Source organism: Myotis yumanensis, unplaced genomic scaffold, assembly GCF_028538775.1.
Source record: "Myotis yumanensis isolate MYYU_CA2020_CCGP unplaced genomic scaffold, mMyoYum1.0.hap1 SCAF_12, whole genome shotgun sequence".
Taxonomy (NCBI): Eukaryota; Metazoa; Chordata; class Mammalia; order Chiroptera; family Vespertilionidae; genus Myotis; species Myotis yumanensis.
The window spans coordinates 52781570-52803099 of NW_027223763.1; the positions used below are offsets into that span (position 1 = coordinate 52781570).

Here is a 21530-nt window from a genome sequence, read left to right on the forward strand (position 1 = left end):
TTGGACAACTTGTCTGCACAAAACTCATCATCACTATAGTCTGAATGCTGCGACATTCTAGGTTAAAGCAAATAAAAATAATACTAACTGAAAATAGCGGTACTCCGATAGATATCTGATATAAAAAAATAATTATTATGCGAACACTTTGCGGAACGATTTTATTTTATTTGGTTAAAAAATTCTATATGAATGTCTTTATCACAATATATTTAAATATTTAAACACGTAATAATATTCACAAAACTCAAAACTAAAGACGTCCGGACACAAGAAGTATTTCTCAATAACTATTCTCTTTGCATGGTGAGATATCCAGGGATATCGGTTATAAAATGAGAAAACAATACATTGGTACCCTAACGGTATTGTACTCGACCAGCGCCATAAAGTGTTCTCTACTTACAAGGGATTTTTATGATACCTATTACCCCAATGGGTATGAAACGGTTCGCATACGCAGGTAGGTATCTTTGTGAACGGCAAACAAACAAATATTTGGTAATACGCAGTTACAATCGGCCCAAGTTTACACGTTTCCCGCACTCCACCGCAAATCTATATGAACCGAGTTAAGACGGCTCCCGCGGAGTACGCGCAATTCACGCGAGCCGACTTAACTCGTTTCCCGCAATCCAAGTGTTAAAAAGCCTTCCAGACTAAAATTTGAGAACCTATGTGTTGGGGTCCAACCCCAGCAGGTCCAGGGGTTCCCAAAGGTGTGGACGGAGTCGGCGAAGAAGAAATCACACGGAGACAGCATTCAGTTGATCAGTAGCCTAGCCAGGTTCTCTAGCCAGGCTCTCTAGCCAGGTTCTGTCTTTATTCTCCTGTTACATCTGTATTTATACCATTTGATTTTAATCCTATCCATTCTATTCCAAAGATTAGGGCATTTGTTATCTCCATTCCAAGGTCACTACTCTATTGTTCTGTTAAGCTACAAGGAAGTAACTGAAGGAGATTATCCTAAGTAAAGAGTATGTAGCTTAAGCATGATTGTTCGTAGTTAAAGTGATTAAGTACCCGCCTGGCACTTAGTTAAGGGGTTTTACCGATTTATTCCCTTCCTTAGTCCTGTTAATCCCTAACTCCAGGGAAAAATCCCCACCTGGGGAAACAACCTTTCTCAGAGAGGTGTCCTTGGTTAAAACACATAGCGCTAAGTAGGGGAGCAAACATATTAAGAACAGTATGCCATATACGCCAGGTCCCTTGAAACATATGCTGTGCAGATGTTTCTTCCCTGCAGCGACTGTGTCAAGCAGCAAGGATGGACCGGCTTCTGCACCTATGGTGTAGAATATGAAAGCATTGTCTTTAAAGACAGCCCTAAATTTGAATTTAGGTTTTTCAATTTGTATGACCTTAAACAAATTTACTTTGGATTGGTCCAACTTGAATCACAGTTCCCAGTCTTAACCAATCATGTGGTTAGAGAAATGGCCTGGGTCTATGGTCAGACCTGATTGTCCTGTCCTTGGTCATGAAACTACCATGGAGAACGGGAAGGTGGAAAAGCTCCATCTGCATCACAAGGGGAAGAAGACAGGTGCTTGCTGGGGGCCAAACTTTTTTTCTACTCTCAAGTAACATTGTTCCTGTGTTTCTACTCTCACCATTCTTCTAAGCATCTTTGTCCATTTACTTTCTTCCAGATTTGGATCAAAATCAGTTATTTTCAGAAAGCTTTCCTTGGTTAATCTATACCTCTCTAAACCCATTTTTAGCACATCTGAAAATACAATATTTATTTTATATAATTCCTTTGTGATTATTCCCATATAAGTTATTCTATGTGATTAATTTCTTTTTTTAATTATTTATTGTTGAAAGTATTACATGTCTCCTTTTTCCCCCATTGACCTCTCCCCAGCCACTCCCACCACCCAGCACATGCCCTCAACCCCCTACTCTCTTTGTCCATTGGTTATGATTATATGCATGCATACTAGTACTTTCGTTGATCTCTTACCCAACCTCATTCCTACCCCCCGCCTATCCTCTGAGGTTTGATGGTCTGTTTGATATTTCTATATCTGTGGATCTATTTTTGTTCATAAGTTTACTTTGTTCATTATATTCCACAAATGAGTGAGATTATGTGTTACTTATCCTCCTCTGACTGCTTATTTTGCTTAGCATAATGCTCTCCAGATCCATCCATGCTGTTGCAAGTGGTATGAGTCTTTCTTTTTTACAGCATCGTACTATTCCATTGTGTAGATGTACCACTGTTTTCTAATCCACTCATCTGCCGATGGGCATTTAGGCTGTTTCTAAATCTTAACTATGGTAAATTGCGCTACTATGAACATGGGGATGCATATATCCTTTCTGATTGGTGTTTCTGAGTTCTTGGGATATATTCTTAGAAGTGGGATTACTGGGTCAAGTGGGAGTTCCATTTTTAATTTTTTGAGGAAACTCCATATTCTTTTCACAGTGGTTGCACCAGTCTGCATTCCCACCAGCAATGCACGAGGGTTCCTTTTTCCTCCACATCCTCGCCAGCACTTGTCCTTTGATTTCTTTACTAGGTTGTAAATTCTTCTAGACAGGGACATCAATTTTTACCTCTGTTATTAACCCTGTTCCTTTTTTTTCATTCTAATGTAAATCACATAAGATATTTCAGATGTGTTTTATTTTTTAAATGCTTGACATATGTCTAATTAGGTTTTGAAGATATGAATCTTGTAACTGAAGGTCCTGATGAATATTTTGAATCTTTATGTACATTCCAATAGGCTATATTAAAAGAGCTCTCTCTAATTTTCTCAGCAGTTCAATTTTTTTATTAATGCAAAACTTATAATAAAGTTTTGCTTAATACATTGAGTGATGATTTATTTTATTTTAAAAATAGGACTATTATACCCATGTAGAGAGACACAAATTTATACTTGACTCTAGTGGTAGTGATAAATCATTGAAGACTTAAATAAGGTAATGACACAATTAGATTGTGACTCAAAATAGAAAGGGCAAGCCCCAATTAAGACCATTCCTAAAAGATCCCAAATAGTTGCATATTTCTTGATAACAAAGAAATATAGTGTCCCTTCTTTTTGTCAGAGTAATCATGATATCAAAATAGAAGAAAACAGTACATTTTCATAAGAATATTCTTAGACAATAACAAGATTGATAAAATTTTCAAATTAGCTACATAAAGTAAACATAAAATATATAACTGTTTCTAGCCTGGACGGTGTGGCTGAGTGGTTGAGCATCGACCTATGAACCATGAGGTCAAGGTTCAAATCCAGGTCAGGGCACGTGGTTGGGCTTTGGCTGGATCCCCAGTAGAGGCTGTGCAGGATGCAGCTATCAGGGATTCTCTCTCATCAGTGATGTTTCTCTCTCTCACTCTCCCTCTACCTTCCTCTCTTAAATATGTGTGTGTGTGTGTGTATGTGTGTATACATATATATACTCATATTTATATTTAACTATTTCTGAAGTAGTGAGTAAGAGCTGAGAACCTGTGCAAATGGTATAAAAAGCCCTGGTCTTGACTTTGCAATTCACTGGCTTGTGAATACCCTCTGGATCTATATTTGCTTATCTATAAAATGGAGGCAGCCTATCAGGTTATTATATTTGAGGGCTGAGTTATTATTCCTAGAGGGCTTAGCACAGTGCTTGGTACATGATAAATGCTCAAAAAAGTAGAAGTAATTTACTACCATCTTCATCTGCCTTTCCCCCAACTCAACCCAAGCACCGCATTTGGTTATACAGTCATTCCCTGGGGCTCCAGGCTATTTGCCAGGGAGAGAGGTTTTGGTGTTGGCGGCTTCTAAGATCAGAAGTGCCAATCTCTTCTATATTCATAGAACTACTCCAGAGAACTGGCAACTTCCCTTCCTCTCCATCCTGACCTTACACCTATTTCTAAAGGTGGAATTAAGGACAGTCCTTCCCGGGGAAAATACCATTTGATTTGATCATGTTGTTTATCATGTTTAATGATATCTTTCTGTCCCATTTATGGAGAAGCGGATAAGAAAGCCTGGATGCCCCCTCTTTTGGTGCCTGCTTGAGGCTAGCACCCTGGCCTGTACATGCACAGCCACCCTCATCTTGGTCAAACACACTAACCACCAGAAACCCTCAAAACAGTGTCCTCTTCCTGTTCTCTCTCAAGTCATTTTCAAACCTGTTTTAGAGTCTACCCTGCTTTTTGTCCCCCAGAAAGCCTTATTATGTGATTCATCACTTCTTGGAGTGTGAGTGTGTGTGTGTGTGTGTGTGTGTGTGTGTGTGATCATCAGTCTTGACATTCAACCAAAATTTTGGGTGAAAAGTTTATATTGCTTTTGTGAGGTATCCACAATTATCATCATTGTATGCCAATGACACAACTAACTTTAACCCTTTCTGGAACTCATTCATGTTCAGATAAACAAATTCAGTATAGTTTAGCAAAATAGGCAAAAATATATATTGTTCTCTAAAAGTAGTGTGGAGAAAAAGAGGGGAGTTCAGTAATAAATCTAACTCAAAGTAACCCCACAGAGTGACCTGATCATACATTCCTAACTGGGTGGGTCATGCCCAGGTCTATAAAAAGGTTTAACTCTGCCTTAAGCAAGCCTTGCCCATTGTTCATTTGCCATCTAGGCTAACACACCGTTGAAATGCCAGAAGCAAGCCTCTTTTTCAGACCCCTTAAAGGCATAGCCACCCTCAAAGGATCATATAATCTTGTTAACTGCCTGTAATCTGATCCCAGCCTTGTTTTTTTCCCCATGTAATCTTCCTTATGTTCCCTCCTTTATTCCAAATGTATTGTTTTCCTGAGCATCTCTGATCTTTTTTTTTCCTGACATATCATAAGTTTGGCTCAAAAAATGCTTAGCAGAATCACTTTTCATTGCATAATCTGGCAGTCATAAACTGAAGCTTATTTTTCTGTGAATAAAACATTCAATAAAGTGCTATTCTTTAAAATGAAAATAATAAAAATATTTTAAAAATTATATGCAGGTTTGGATGCTTTTATTTCAACAGTAGTGTTTAAGGTGAAAGTCAGCATTTCTGGGTCATCACCCCCAAAATTAGTTACTCTCAATTAGTTTGAATGTTCCTGCAAAGAACACCTGCCATCTACAGGAATCTGGTATGAAAAAGAGAGGAAAAAATGCTGTTATCCTTTAGTATCTTTTTTTTTCTATGAATATTTTGGTAAGTTCAGAATTTTTACCAACATTCCTACCAATATCTAATTTTTTCTGTGATTCTACCCATTCATTAGTATATATTCATTTTATATTTTTACCTTAATAGAATAATTTTTTCTGTGATTCTACCCATTCATTAGTATATATTCATTTTATATTTTTACCTTAATTAATATTATAAGCCTTAAAACAATTCTGTAAAATATTATTATGGCCTATAGTTTCTGGGGCTGGTCCTAAGTTATTTAACAGTTCCATGATTTTCTTCTGCCTTAGAGGGGTTTATGGATAGCTCTGAGTGGCTTTGTCCTAAATATACAGCCAGTGACTTTTAATCACATGAAAACCCATCTAATTTAATTTTCTTATTTTTTGAATGCAGAAAGAAAACTTCCAATATTATTATTTTTTGAAATATATTTTTATTGATTTCAGAGAAGAAGGGAGAGAGATAGAAACATCAATGATGAGAATCATTGATTGGCTGCCTCCTGCATGCCCCCTACTGGGGATTGAGCCCACAACCCAGCATGTGCCCTTGACTGGAATCGAACCTGGGACCCTTCAGTCGGAAGGCTCATACTCTATCCCCTGAGCCAAACCAGTTAGGGCTAAAAGAAAATGAAAGATAATAAAGATGGGCAGGTATTAGTAATCTTCAGAGTAGATGGGTTTTTTTTTGGATTTTTTTTTTGTCTGAGTACAATCCTTTTCTATGAGTTTCTGTCAGGTGTTAGAGGGCATAGAAGCAAAGGACTGACTTTAAGTATGAGCAAATCTCCCAATCTAAGCTTGACATGTGGCAAGAGATGAAGACAATCCAGTTTCCAGTTGCTTTATAATAATAATAATAATAAAAAAAGCCCAGCCAGGGTGTCTCAGTGGTTGAGCATCAACCTATGAATCAGGAGGTCATGGTTGGATTCCCAGCCAGGGCACATGCCCAGGTTGAAGGCTTGATCCCCAGTAGGGGGCATGTAGGAGGCAGCTGATCAATGATTCTCTCTCATCATTGATATTTCTATTTCTCTCCTTCTCTCTTCCTTTCTGAAATCAATAAAAATATATTTTAAAAAATAAAATAACATACAAGTAACCTCTGAAAGCTAAAACCTGTAGGATATTCCAGATATACTTGTTAAGCTGTAATATTTTTCTGCTCAAAGAAAGTTCTTCCCCCAATTTTCAAAGCTGAGGTTGAGATATGGCTTTGTTTACAAGTAATATGAAGTGGTGTGTAGACTCAAACTAGGACTTAATGAATGTTTTTCCCATCACGAAACCACTATGCAGTTTGGCACAATTTAAAATGACTGGCAGGCTCCACTTAGTAAAGGCCAAGAAATGAAATACCAGGGGTGCTGCAGGTCAGTGCACTGGCAGAGGAGTAAGGGAAATCTTCCCTGGCTCTTGTTCCTGCAATCACTCGCTCATATTCATGAGCGATAAACTGAACCAAGTGAAAAACACAACCATTAAACATTAATGTGCAGTACACATTGACACAGGACATAAGGGAAAGTATTTTCTGGATTCTTCCTCTACTTATATGGTTTATTTCATGAAACTGAACTTAATTATACTATTTTATTCCCAAAGATAATTCCCTATAAAGATCTGAAAATGTACTTATTCATGAATACTGAGAAGAGAATTGTAATATCACTCTAAGCTGTCTATTTACTAAAGATGTTATGAAAAAAATAAGCCAACCAAAAGGGAAAAATCAGTTCCTGCCATTTACACACACACACACACACACACACACACACACACACACAATGTATTCAATTGATATAACTCATTTTTGAAATGTAAGCAATTTTCAGTACTGTATAATTACAAGAGATTTTCATGCATATTATCTCATCTAAAAGGATTACATGTGTAAAATTCTTAAAGCAAATGAATTTTTAATAAATAACCGTTGATTGTTAAATTATTAAAATCATGAATCTATGTGACCAGTGTTTTGTTTTGTTTTCTGATTCTCATTTCTTAATATATTTTGATACAATGTATAATGAATTCTGGCAATAAAGCAATAGTTTAAAATATAACATACTTTTAAATTGATGTTTCAGTAATTCCTCATGTTTATCTTTAGTCTTAAAAACTAAAATTTTGTTTGAATAAATATATAATCAAAGATAAAAAGAATAAATATACCATCAAAGATACTATATATCATATGTATAGTATTTTAATCAGGGGATTCTATAGTCTTTTAGATTGTATAAAATATGACATAAGGAGGTTTTATAATATTTAGTCCACACATATAACTGAAGCCCCCTCCAAAATAAATAAAATATAAGTAATCAGAAAATAAAATAAGATTTACACACTTGAGAAATATAAACAAAGATGAAGGTATCATATTCTGACTTCAAACTATACTGAAAGCTACTATAATCAAGACAGTATGGTATTGGCACAAAAACTGTCACATGGATCAATGAAATAGAACAGAGAGCTTACAAATAAGCCCATGCATTTATGGTCAATTAATTTTCCACAAAAGAGGTAAGAATATACAATGGGAAATAAACAATCTTTTCAATAAATAGTGCTGGGAAAGCTGGAGAGGTACATGCAAACATGTTAAACAAGACCACTTTTTTTTGCATTATATTGCTTTAAAAATTCAAAAAGGATTAAAGACTTAAAAGGTAAGACCTGAAATCATAAAACTCTCAGAAGACAATATAGGCAGTAAACTTTCTGCCATCAATCCTAGCACTATATTATTAGATATGTTTCTTCTGGCAAAAGCAACAAATTAAAAAATAAAATGAGACTACATAAAACTAACAGGTTTATGCACAGGGAAGCAAACCATCAACAAAATGAAAAGGCAACTTACCAGGTGTGAGAAGATATTTTCAAATGATATATCTGATAGATGTTAAATAACAAAATATATAAAGAACTCATATAACTCAACAGAAAAACAATTTTTAAAATAGGGGCAGAGAACCTCAATAGACATTTCTGCAAAGAAGACATATAGATGGCCAAGAGACACATGGTAAGATGCTCAACATCACTAATTATGAGGGAAATGCACATCAAAACCACAATGAGCTATCACCTCACACCTGCAGTAATGGCTATTATCAAAAAGACAACAAGTAACTTGGCGAGGATGTGGAGAAAAGGTAACCCTTGCACACTGTTGGCGGGATTGTGAGCTAGTACAGCCACTATAGAAAAAAGTCTAGAGATTTCTCAAAAAATTAAGAACTACCATAAAACTTCATAATTCCATGTCTGGATATGTATCCTAAGTATACTAAAACAATAATTCAAAAAGATATATGCACTCATATGATCACTGCATCATTGTTTGTAAGAAGCCAAGATATGGGAGAAACCTAGGTATTCACTGATAGATGAATGGATAAAGAAGATGACACACACACACACACACACACACACACGAATATTACTAGAACTCATCCATAAAAAGAATGACATCTTGCCATTTGCAACAGCGTGGATGAACATAGAAAGTATTATGTTAAGTAAAATAAGCTGAACAGCGAAAAACAAATACCATATGATTTCATTTGTAAGTAGAATCTCACAATAACAAAATAAATGAAATTTAAAAAAATGAAATGGAAACAAACTTATAGATGCAGAGAACTAACTAATGTTTGCCAGATGGTGGGGGATGAAAAGAGAAAGGAAATAGTATTAAGAAGCACAAACTTTCAGTTATAAAATAAATCACTAGGATGTAATGTACAGCATAGGAAATAGAATCAATAATATCATAAAAACTATGTACTATGATAGATGGCTACTAAACTTGTGGTGATCACTTCATAAGGTATAGAAATGTTGAATCACTATGTTATACACCTGAAACTAATATATTATTGTATGTCAATTATAATTAAAATAATTTTTTAAAATTAAATAAAAAAGACATACATAAGATGTATGTAAGACATTGACAATAGTGACTAATTATTTTATCTTGTCTTTTCCCCTGTGCAGATCAAACTAGAGTTCCAGTAATTGAAATAATTATTATGCTGTTTAGCTTTCTTCCTAATAGAGTCCAACCTTTTATCCAAACCTACCAATTGAGAAATTAATGCCCACAGCCCGTTACTTTAAATGAGAACTAAAGTCTTACACTGTAGCATTTTGTAAATCCTTATTATCTTGTAAGATTACTCAAAAATACTTCTGATACAATAAATTTGATCAAAATCTACTTGCAGTAATAATCACAAATTATACTTAATAAACATAGCTGCCTTGTGCTAAGAATAGCCTCCTCCTGCCAATCTGGAGTAATTCTGCATCAGCTCATACTGTATTATAAAACAGCATGAATTTTTTATTAGTTTGCTGAAAGGATTTGAAATATGGGTTTCTACTTACTCTCTAGTCATTCCTTGGCTTCAATTGCTATGTAAGGATTTAAAGCAAAGTAACAACATAAATCTAAAATATTTTAGTTAATGTCAGAGTATTCTACATTAAAATACTGTCTTTCTCAACAAAATCCTCTATACTTTATATGGTTATAAACACATTTTGTTGAATTTTTCAAACATACTCTTATCAAATAATTTTACTATTAAGTACCTGGAAATGTTACCTTATTGCTAGAATCAATTAAGATGATTTCATTCTGTATTTATTTCAGAGCTATAAGTATTAATTAGTTCACTATTACAACTGCTGGTTACTTGTCATGCATTTTCATTTTATGGCAAATGTAATCGTCAAGCATAAGGTTAAAAATCAGTTTGTCTACTTTTGTATTTAGGCAAGGTGGCGAAAGTAGGATTAAAGAAAGAAACTCTCTAATGACCATCTAATCAAACAACCACATATTCTAATTGATAGTAGTACTTTCCAGACTTGAAAATTTTGGTGACAGAATTTGTCTGTGAGAAAAGACTAGAATCTTGGTTTCCTTAACTCTTGAAGTTTCAGGGTTAAAAAAAAGAAAGGTTTTGTTTTTCCATGACCACAGATATGTTTCTCGTTTAGCCACAGTACTGGAAAATGAGTGCAGATCTTATGTTATTTTAAGGAATTCTGCTTAAGCACAAGATGGGCTAGTTCATTAGAAGAAAGATATCAGAACGATGAAGAGTTCCAAGATTTAGCAAAATAAATTGCCAAGAGACAGGGAAGTCTGGTTCTGGGGCCAAGAGCCACTAACGCTTTGCTGCCAAACAACCTTGCACTGTTGGCATAAGCGATGGTTGTATACAACCATACATAATGTCTTAACAGAAATATGTAATAGTCTTTGAACCCTCAGAGCTCAGAAGTCTGCCCAGGCTCTAAGATGTGGGAGACTCAGGTCATGGTAGGAAGAGGCCCACATTGACTGAAGGTGGGGGAGGGCATCAATCATGAGGAAAAGTCCCATCCTAGGAAGATGCATGTCTCAAGATCTGACCATTACTTCAGTGGCACCTTTCAAACTGCTTCCTCTAAGGCAGCGGTTCTCAACCTGTGGGTCGCGACCCCTTTGGCGGTCGAATGACCCTTTCACAGGGGTCGCCTAAGACCATCCTGCATATCAGATATTTACATGACGATTCATAACAGTAGCAACATTACAGTTATAAAGTAGCAACGAAAATAATTTTATGGTTGGGTCACAACATGAGGAACTGTATTTAAAGGGCCAGAAGGTTGAGAACCACTGCTCTAAGGGCATTTCATCATAGTCTCTTTTTTTTTTAATTTACTGTCTAATATAGCCTTAAAAACTGCAAAACATAATCACATATAACTGTTGTTTATAAGGAAAAATTATTGTCTTACTCTATAAGTATGCTTTTCCCACATACTTATATAACTTTACATATCTGAAGTAAAACTGAGACATGCATGTCTTTATCATATTATAATCATATATTTCAATATTCTATATTATTGTTCCTGGGAAAATGCTGAAGATAATGTTTGGGGCAGAAATAGAATATTTGGGACCAGCTACAAGTATAAGAAATATTAATCATGCTCTGTTAACCATAATGGTTCTGTGCTGATTAGAGAAAGCACTTTTTCACCTGGCTGGGAGTTGTATAACCTGGGACAGTGGTCGGCAAACTGCGGCTCGCGAGCCACATGAGGCTCTTTGGCCCCTTGAGTGTGGCCACGAAGTTTCAATCGCACTGTACATGCGCGCCCGCACGTGGTATTTTGCGGAAGAGCCACACTCAAGGGGCCGCAGTTTGCCGACCACTGACCTAGGACGTGGGAGCTCACATCCGAATGCAGCCCATCCTCCCGTCCCAAGAACTGCCTATCTGAGATGTGGGAGAATCAGCTTCCACAGATCTACAACCTGGAGACTGAAACAACCCGGTCCATCCCAAGGCACCTGCTCTTACACCCTCCAGCCCCTGTTACCTGTAACCTGGCCCCAGGGCACCCAGAGGCCCCGCCCTCTGTGATCTCCCCCACCCCCCAGCCTGCATGACTTGGAACCTGCAATGATCATCCCATGCCTACTTTCCCATACCTGTAACTCCTACTTCCCCACGTAATCTTTGTACTTCTACCCAATGTAAGCAGCTGGTTTATGATGGGGTGCAGAACAGTTTTTTGTGGGTGACCTGCTGCTCTCCCATACCGCATTATTGGAATAAATGTTCATATATAATTCAACCCTGTCCTAACTGGCTCAAGTAGTGACAGGCAGCCCGGACCCCTGGGTTGTCTGGTTACAATAAAACTGTGACAGGGATGGAGTTTCATAAAATTGTCAAAAAGATGTTACTCTATTGCAAGCGGTTGAATTAGAAGACTGACAAATGTGCCATCTAAACCGAAATAAAATAACACTGGAGCTTACCAGAGTACTATTACTGGTATATTAGAAGGCCTTTGCATTTTTGCTCTTTGCCTTCAGTAGTCCACTTAAAAGCCTATTTTAAATCATGATGTGACTTAAATATCTCTAAATAGTAGAAAAAAGTAATTTGTCTTTAGCGATTTGTACTAGATCTGAAGAGAATTACCACCTATCATTTGCTAAACAGGCTCTAGGACTATAACCACTTTCCACTTTTGAATACTCATCAGGCCAGGCAATCGTTTTAAAAGACTCATCAATAAGGACATGCTGTCTGTCAGCATCCTCTTTTCAAAAGCATATTTCCTTCCGACTGCCCTAAAAGCAGCATGGTTATAGGAAGTAATAGACAACATCATGAGCTGGCTTTAGAGCTTATAAGCACAAGGTCTAAACTTCCTCCTTTTCGTGCACACATAATGTTTTATACATTACTTTATAAAAGCAGGAGAATGTTCTAGTGACATGTAATCATATTTCAGAACCAAATTCTGCCCGTTATTTACTGAAAAGAAATAAAATAAATACATAAATAAATCAGATAATACGATTTTTTTTTCTGGTTCAGCAAATAGCTACATCTCTCCTTTTATTATAGTTCATAATGTGTAAGTTTTGGAAAAATGCTAAGAAATTGAGGCATAGTTACTGCCTCTCTTTAAATATGGATAGATTCCTAGGACAATTAGGCATAGGAAACACCCACCTTGTTGTGGTTCCCATAGAACCATCCTCATGACTGGTCTGTGACTAGTGCCTGAAAAAGAGCTGAATGCCAAGAGACACCTCAAGCCCTGGCTGATGTGGCTCAGTGATAGAGCATCGGCCCGTGCAAGGAAGGGTCATGGGTTCAATTCCCGGTCAAGGGCATGTACCTGTGTGGCAGATTTGTCTTTGCCCCGGGGGTGGGTGTGTGTTTGTGTGGGGAATTGCAACCAATTGATATATTGATATCTCTCTCTCTCTCTCTCTCTCTCTCTCTCTCTCTCTTCCTCCCTCCCACTGAATTAACAACAGCAACAAAAAAGTCTCAAGTACCCATCCACCCTTAAAGGTCTATATTAGGGACGGGCAGAGAGATTTCTTCCCCTGCCTGCCTGCGGCCCACTATGAATGGGCATTGCTAGATCACACAGCTCTCCAACCTTAGTGGTCATTTCTTTTCAAGAATTTTAGCAGGATTTTGAAAAGGGCTATTTACATTATACACAAAGGCCTTAATAAAATCTGGTTTATGGCCAATTAGTTCATCTTGTTATTGCACAGAGCTTCTAAAACTGAAGCTTATTTTAATTCCCTGTTTATTTATTTAGATCCAGGTATATTTGCTCCTCTGTTCAAGGGATACCGTGTTTAATTTTCCAGTTATTCAAAAATAAGTTATAAAATACATATAGACCAAGAGAGATTTGCACAAATTAGTGTAAACAGATCACTAATGGTAGAAAAATTAATGAAAAAAGCTCAGTTCGGCAGTCATCTGTTTCACAGCCAGATGTTATGTGGATAACCTCCTCATTTGTGGTGCTCTCTGCTGGTGGCCCAGCTTGGGGATTAGATCCCAGAGTTCTCAGTCCCCCGCCCTGCCCCCCCCCCCCCCCCCCCCACACACACACACAGCTGAGATATCTCTCCAGGACTTCAGTTGCTGTCTGTGGGCACCCAGCCAGCCCTTTTTTGCGCCTCTGCCCCTCCTACCAGTCTCTATGTGGTCTCCACATTCGGTCCTCAGGTATCAGGGTTCTCTCCTGTGAGTTTTCCGTTGATTATTGAGGAGGTTTCTCTGTATTTTAGTTGTAATACCAGTTTGTTCCTGGGAGCATGTCCTTGCAGCATCCACTTACTCTGCCACCATTTTGGGGCAGTCATCTGTTTCAGAAGTTCTCTCCCAAAGCCAAGCTGAGCAAAGTTCTTTTTCATCGCTTAACAATGGAATTATTTGCACTGATCTCTTCACATCCTCTATTATATTTAATTTATGTTTATACATGACTTTCCCTACATTAGCACCAGTACTCTATGGAGTACTAGTCACAGAAACTCTTTGAAAATGGATTCTCTGAACAAATTAGTTTGTAACGTTACAGTACAGTTCCCGCTTGAAGAATAAAAATGCATCATATCATATTAGAATATCTAAGAAGTCATGCAGACAAAATAATTTTATTTTTTTTAGCCCAGCATATTTTCACCAAACCTTACTGAGCCATGGGACATTTCCACAACTTTCTTTATTCTGATAATAACTACAAATAGCTCTTGGGACTGATGTTTTTACATCAGTGAGGGCTGGTTTGGCACCTGAATAAATGAAAACAGACAGATATATAAGCAAATTATATGTGCACATATTTATTTTTTCCATGTAACAAAAATTGTGGAAAAAGATGTTCTCAGTTTTGATCAGCAGCTCATGTATATTAAAAGCTTTTTATGTGCCATCCTCTTAATTTCTTTCCTCATGTTTGCATGATGGAAGTAGTCTTTCTAGCTCTCATATCAGTGTTTTCATGCAAAGGAGAAAAAGAAGTGACAAGGAAAAAACAAAATTTTCTTAGAAATCTCAGCAAATTCTAGTGTGCTGACCACTGGCCAGGGCTGAGTCACATGATACTCTTACTGCAAAGAAGTCTGAGAAATGGATTTTTTAAGTTGGAAACATTAATACATAGAACAAAATTTGAAATTTGTTTGTTAAAAATAAGAAGAGAACACATATTTTATAAACAACTAATGTTATCTGACACAATTCCCTGGATCAAAATTTAGAAAAAAATTATATGTATATCTAATTCATTTATATCAAGCACTAGAGGCCTGGTGTACGAATTCGTGCACAGGTGTGGTCAGCTGGCCCACCCTGATTGGCCAGGCCAGCCAGGGGGAGGGGCATGGGCGGTTGGCCAGCTAGCCTCGCCCCCTGGTTGAACTCCCAGTCAAGGGGACAATTTGCATATTAGCCTTTTATTATATAAGATAGCTTCCTTGTCAATGAAACCCAGTGAATGACGCATAATACTTTCAATAAATACATTAAAATAAAGTTCTACATAAAGGATTCTAGAGATATTTTAAGTATCAGACAAGAGGTACATGTGGATAAATTAATATTTTGCACACTATACAAAAGCTTCAATGAACAAATAGATACAGGGCAAAATAGAAAAAGAGAGTTCCCATATAACTGACTATAATTAGTAATATTAAGACTGTCAACCACAGCTCTAAAAGTAAAATTTGGCCATGTGAGTTCACCACTGTTCAGGTAAGAGTTGCTTAATAATCTGAGAGGCAGGTCAAAGTGTCATTGGAGGTACATCACCTGCTTTATATTTCACTGAGCCTCCCGAAGACTTCAGACTATATTAGACTTTCTCTAGATATAGCTAACAAATCCACTTTATTGTTTCGAATCAATTTATAACATACTAGTACAACAGTATTAGAACAGTTGGGAGGGGGGGTTTATAAAGAATTATCTTGTTTCTATTACTGGAAATCGTTTCTCATTTGGTTTCTTATATTGAGATCAAGTTTGATTGATTTACAGCATGTAGTTTTGATTACTGATTGTTAACAATGATTTTTTTTTAATCAATTCTAGATATAGTGCAAAAGTCCCATTTCTAGAACTGCGAAATTTTATCACCAGGCACTGAGCTAGAGTAGAAGCATTAAGATACTACCATGCTTTGGGGCCTCCTAGAGAAAAAGATCAACGCTACCTCTTTTGGTATCTTACTAGTGTATTTTCTAGTGAGTAGTATTTTGTAACATCAATGCCCTATTTCAAATACATAATTCTAGACTTAACTAACATTTGTAAATTTATCAAAACTTTTCTAATTGCCCTAACCGGTTTGGCTCTCAGTGGATAGAGCATCATCAGCCTGAGGACTGAAGGGTCCCAGGTTTGATCCCGGTCAAAGGCATGTATGTACCTTGGTTGTGGGCACATCCCCAGTGGAAGGTATGCAGGAGGCAGCTGATCAATGTTTCTAACTATCCCTCTCCCTTCCTCTCTGTAAAAAAATCAATAAAATATATATATACATATATATAAAAACTTTTCTAATTTACAAATATAAAAGAGAAGGAAAACACAAAGCAATAGAGAAAGGAACAATAATAGATTATTTAATATTTTATCAAGAGATGAACACTGGTAATTTTTTTTTTCTTATCCCTGGTACTATATGAGGAGCAATATACTATTTGGCTGTGATAGTGTTTTAATAGAGATGCAGTTTACATGTTAATTTTAGTAATGGATTTCTCTATGACTGTAATCAATCATGAACTAAAAATATATTTACAACCAAGATAATTCAGATTAATCTGAAGGGATATTTAGGGAAAGAGAGAGCTATAGCCCTAGCTGTGATTGGCAAGCATTTTATGAGTCTTCTCAGAGCTCTCAGATGATGAACTTCAGCATTTGCAAAGCTTGTAAAAGAGGTAAACAAAATTTAAATTAGAATATTTAACCATGTTTAATGTTGGTTACAAGCCCTGGAGATGATTAAAACTCATATAAATTAGTGGTTTGAAGGACTTGTAAAACAAGGTCTCTTTTTCCATTTAAGGACTCTTTTACTCTATACAGAGGAGTTGCTTTTTTTCTGCTAAGAATAAGGAGACTGACTATCCATCATACACAGAAGTAGATACTCTCTGCCACATAGCTATTAAATGGAGAAATGTACATGTTCTACTTCACCTATCAGGCCTACTGATGTATTTTCATCTATGGCATCAATCACCACAGGAGCTTAAGCACTTGAAAATGGGAACCCATGGGGCTCAGCCACCACCAATGAGGGCTCAACTGTCCTGTGAAAGCCTTGAAAAGTGAAACATCTGAAAGACCTAAAAATACAGTTTAAGAGTCTCATCATAAGCCACTGACCATGTGGTGCCCCTCACTCCATGAATCACACAGAGGACTTGAATAACTTGTGCAAATTCTAAAGCGAAGATAAAAGTGGTAGCACTGAGCTTCTCACTGGTGATTTCCAAAATGTGAACAAATCCAGGCATCCTTTGCCACTAGATTAACTTTGAGCAACATCTGCAGGCTGCTGGGAGATGTGTGCACTCCAGGAGAACTGCCTATTTGTCATAGATAAAAGGTTTCCGCATAATTGTAGAGTCTCCACAGGAGCGGGAGTGGGTAGGGGTTGGGGGGGGGAGGGGGGGAAGAAGCACAATATCTCACTGGAGAATTGCAAATGAGCTTTAGGAGACTGTTAATATGCATCACATTTTGGGTAGCAACCTACTGACCAATAAATCACACAAGAAAATAAGAGAAAACATTTGCATGTGTCCGCTTTCCCACAAGCATCTTCATGTATGACACAGATATGGCCAATTTAAATGTGGTGATTTCTGTTCAATTCAGAAAGAAAGGTAATGTATTTATTAATTATATAACTTTATAGCTATTTGGTCTTGGTAATAGAGTACTCAGAATTGCAGAATAGCAAGCAGTATAGTACAACGCATAAAAGATCTCTCCTGGAGTATCTAGTTGTTAAACATGCGTACCTAATTAATATAAGCATTTTTTTTTAATAGTAGTTGAATATTTGCAATGTTGTAGTAAATAACTCAGACAGAACTCCACATGCAGAGCTACCTTGTATCTCTGATTAGTCTCTGCCTGCAGGAGTTGATTGATTCTCCTGAAGACTTAGAATTTGGCAAAAAAAAAACCAAAAACACACACACACAAACAAAAAAAAGGCGGGAGGAGATTTTATTCTGCTGCTTATTCCAAATCAATCACTTGTTTGTCCATTTTTCTCTCTTCCGCTGCAAGAGAAAAGGTCTTAGGAAGGTGACCAGACTGATTAGGTGCATCTTAGAGCACAAAGCCAGATAACAAAGTCTGACTTAGAATTACAGAGAGAATGGGCCACAGACCATTAGGTAGGTTTATCCCTCTGAGGGCCATGCCCCTATCCATTAGTTTATGGCCATAGCAGAAGATACCTCTCCTCCTTAAAGAGAATGTAAATCCTCAGATCTAAGAAGAGCCATCTTTACCTTTATATTGTCTGTGTTTTTCACAGGAACAATCTGATAACTTGGGAGTTCTCTACTACACTTAGGGGAAAAACAACAGATTATTTTTAAAAAAGGAATAAAACATAAATAAGCTTATAAAAATGTTAAGATAAAGGGGCATAGAAGAGATAATGACTCATAGAACAAACAGTCTCCTGCTCCCTCCCAAACTCCCTCTGGTTATTCATCAAAACTGTTTTCTCTGCCTTATCAAGTTAACCACCCTTATCTTCCCTTTGTTCCTAGTGCCTTGAATATTTCCAAGCTTTCATCCCTCCTGAGGCATTGATGAGGATGTACAGGTGAGAGTCCATAGGTAAAAATTCCACTATAAATAAATCTAAGTGTATTACACCTGAAAGAAAAAAAAATGACCTAAGAGACTGTCTAATTAAAATTGCAAGTACAAAAATAAATGCAAGTACAGATGAATTTGGGCACATTCAAGGTGGTATGGCTAATGGAATACTACTGAGCCATAAGGAAAGATGAAATACTGCTATTTGCAACAACATAGATGAATCTTGAGAATATCATACTAAGCGAAATAAGTCAGATGAAAAAAGTCGAGAACCATATGATTTCACTCATTTAGTAACATGTAAAATTGAAAGAAACAATTAAACAAACAAGATAAACCAATTAAAACTCATAGGCATAGACAACAGTATGGTGGTTACCAGAGGGAAAGGAGGTAGTAAAGAGTAAAGGGGACAAACCTATGGTGAAGGAAGGAGATTTAACTTTGGGTGGTAAACACACAATGCAATATACAAATTATGTGTTATAGAATTGTATACTTGAAACCTATACCATTTTATTAATTGATGTTACTACAATAAATTGAATAAAAATGAACAGAATAAAATTATATTTCTTCAAAGAAGACATAAAATTGGCCAATACACACATAAAAGGATTCTCAACATCATTATTCATTAGAGAAATGTAAATCAAAACCACAGTGAGATATCACTTCACACCTACAAGTGTTGCCAAGATGTGGAGAAATCAGAATCCCAGTACTTTCTTGGTGGTGCTGTAAAATAGTGCAGCTGCTATGAAAATCAGTATGGTAATTACTCAAAATTTAGTCACATAATTATCATATGACCCAACAATTCCTCTTCTACATATAAACCTAAAAACATTGAAAACAGGTCCTCAAACAGATCCTTATATACCGGTATTCACAGCTGCATTATTCACATTACCCAAAAGGTGGTAACAACTAAGGTGCCCATCAACACATGAATGAATAAACAGCTGGTATATACCTTCAATGGAATATTATCCAGCCATGAAATAGCATGAATTTCTGACACATGCTAAACATGGATGAATCTTGAAAACATTATGCTGTATGAAATAAGTTAGATATAAAAGGGCAAATATTATATGATTCTACTTACACTAGATACCTAGAACAGACAATGCATAGAGACAGAAAGTAGAATAGTGGTTACCAGGGGCTATGGGCAGGGAGGAATAAGACTTATTGCTTAACAAAGACAGAGTTTTCTTGAAGTGAAATACATTTAAAAAGTAGACAGTGGTGACAGCTGCACAACACTGTGAATGTATTTAATGTCATTCAATTTTACATTAAAATGAAAAAAAATTGCAAGTACAAAGCTATTCTTCCCTACAACCCATTGCTGAGCAATTTCCCTAGAATATTCACTACTGTTTTCTTTTCCAAACATTCTTCATTATCTAAAAGTTCCCATTGTTAAACTGTTTACTGAGAAAATAAATAAAATACTGTCTTAATTTGGATATTCTTAAATCAGAGCCTGACATGAGCATTTGGGTATAAGTCGATTATTTAGGAGTTAGCTCCAGGGAGCAGAAGTCAGAGAGAAGGTGATAGCCAACATGTGCCTCAGTAAGCTTGTTGCTGATCTGGGCAACTGGAAATCAATCTCTTTGGAGATCTGTAGAGACCCTATGAAGAGTCTTGTATAACATGCATCAGAATTGCCACACTGACAGACAAGGGGGTGATGAAATTATTTACAGACCTTTTACCCTCATTGGTTGAAGATGATCTTTGGGATCATTAACCTCCACCTTGCCCCCATACACACATGCACCTGTGGCTGAGAAACTCAAACTTGGATAAAACGTGAGACAGAAAAGCAAAAATATACCATGGTGCTTGCTTCAGGTGTGATGCTGGCAATACGCATAGAACTGTCCATCACTGCTGTTGTGAAATTGATTGCCCAAAGGGGAAGTGCATCTGTTACAAATGACTAAATATCAGTTCCTTCTGCAGCTCTCCCTCTCCCTGTAAGGCTATGCATTCCTCAGTGCCATTGCCCATAAGTCTAGATTTTTATGCCTTATTCGCTTTGATATTAACTACTTTTAATTCTCCAATTGCTCTCCAAACATTTCTAAACTTGCCTTGCAGAAACCAAAAACTAGCCTCTCCTCTGATAACATAGAAATTTTAATATACCTTTGTAGTTAATATTGCATATTTACCACTATGATCCATTTCCTTTGCTTCTCATTATTGCTTCCAGACCATTCACCTTGGGCTTTGGCCCAAGTTGAAAAATAACAATATACCCCTAGAAGAAACAACCAGTCAAAAATAACTTTCTTGACTTAAATTCAGAATCCTGAGAACATGCTGCCTTTCACCCTTAGCCCCATCTTTAATGACTACTTCATGTACTCTGTGTTCACTTATCTTTTTAATCTCAATTTTCTACTTTGCATACATGTTTTCAGCATCATGCTCGTACCACCAAACTTCTCTGTCAGTTCCTTTAGAGTCTTCAAGTTAAATATTGCTTCTTCAAAGGACTGGTTCAACATCATTTTGCTTAAATCTATGAATGACTCTTTTCCTGAATATAACCTAACAGTAATTTCAAGAAGTTCACCTTTGTACTCACGCTGCCACTGGTGTTTTGAGGTATCATTTGTGTAATCCCAAACTGAGGCATGGAGGCCATTCCATACTGACTTCTGCCAGTATTAGGCTTAAACCGTTTTGTTCTGTTTTCTCTAGACTTGTAGGTCCCTTCCTTACACGGTCGAGGGAAATGAAACCAAGCCTTTTGGTCCTTATTATGAATTTAGGGATCTTCCACATACCAGTCCAAAAATTATAGATCCCCTAGACATCAGTGACCTCTCACAACACTTTTCTGAATGCCTACTTTGGGCCCCATACCATTAAAACAAGTCCAACATGAATGCTGAGACTTTAAACTCCAACATCCCATTGACTCAAAAGTATTTTTTTAACACTAATATCATCATTCTCCACTATCTTTTCTACTTGATCATGTTTATCAGCCTCTTGACTGCTCTGTCTCTGCTCAGTTTATCAGCTTTTACCTCCTTGTCTCCAACCCTTCAAGAATCGCATATGTATCACCTTGAAATCTCCACCACTATCAACG

General features: G+C 36.8%; 1 protein-coding gene across 25 annotated transcripts in view; it reads right to left on the minus strand.

Annotated features, from left to right (window-relative positions):
• The window catches only part of PTPRD (protein tyrosine phosphatase receptor type D), a 2083672-nt gene that overhangs the window by 1999786 nt on the left and 62356 nt on the right, over nt 1-21530 (minus strand). The gene's annotated exons all lie outside the window — the stretch shown is intronic.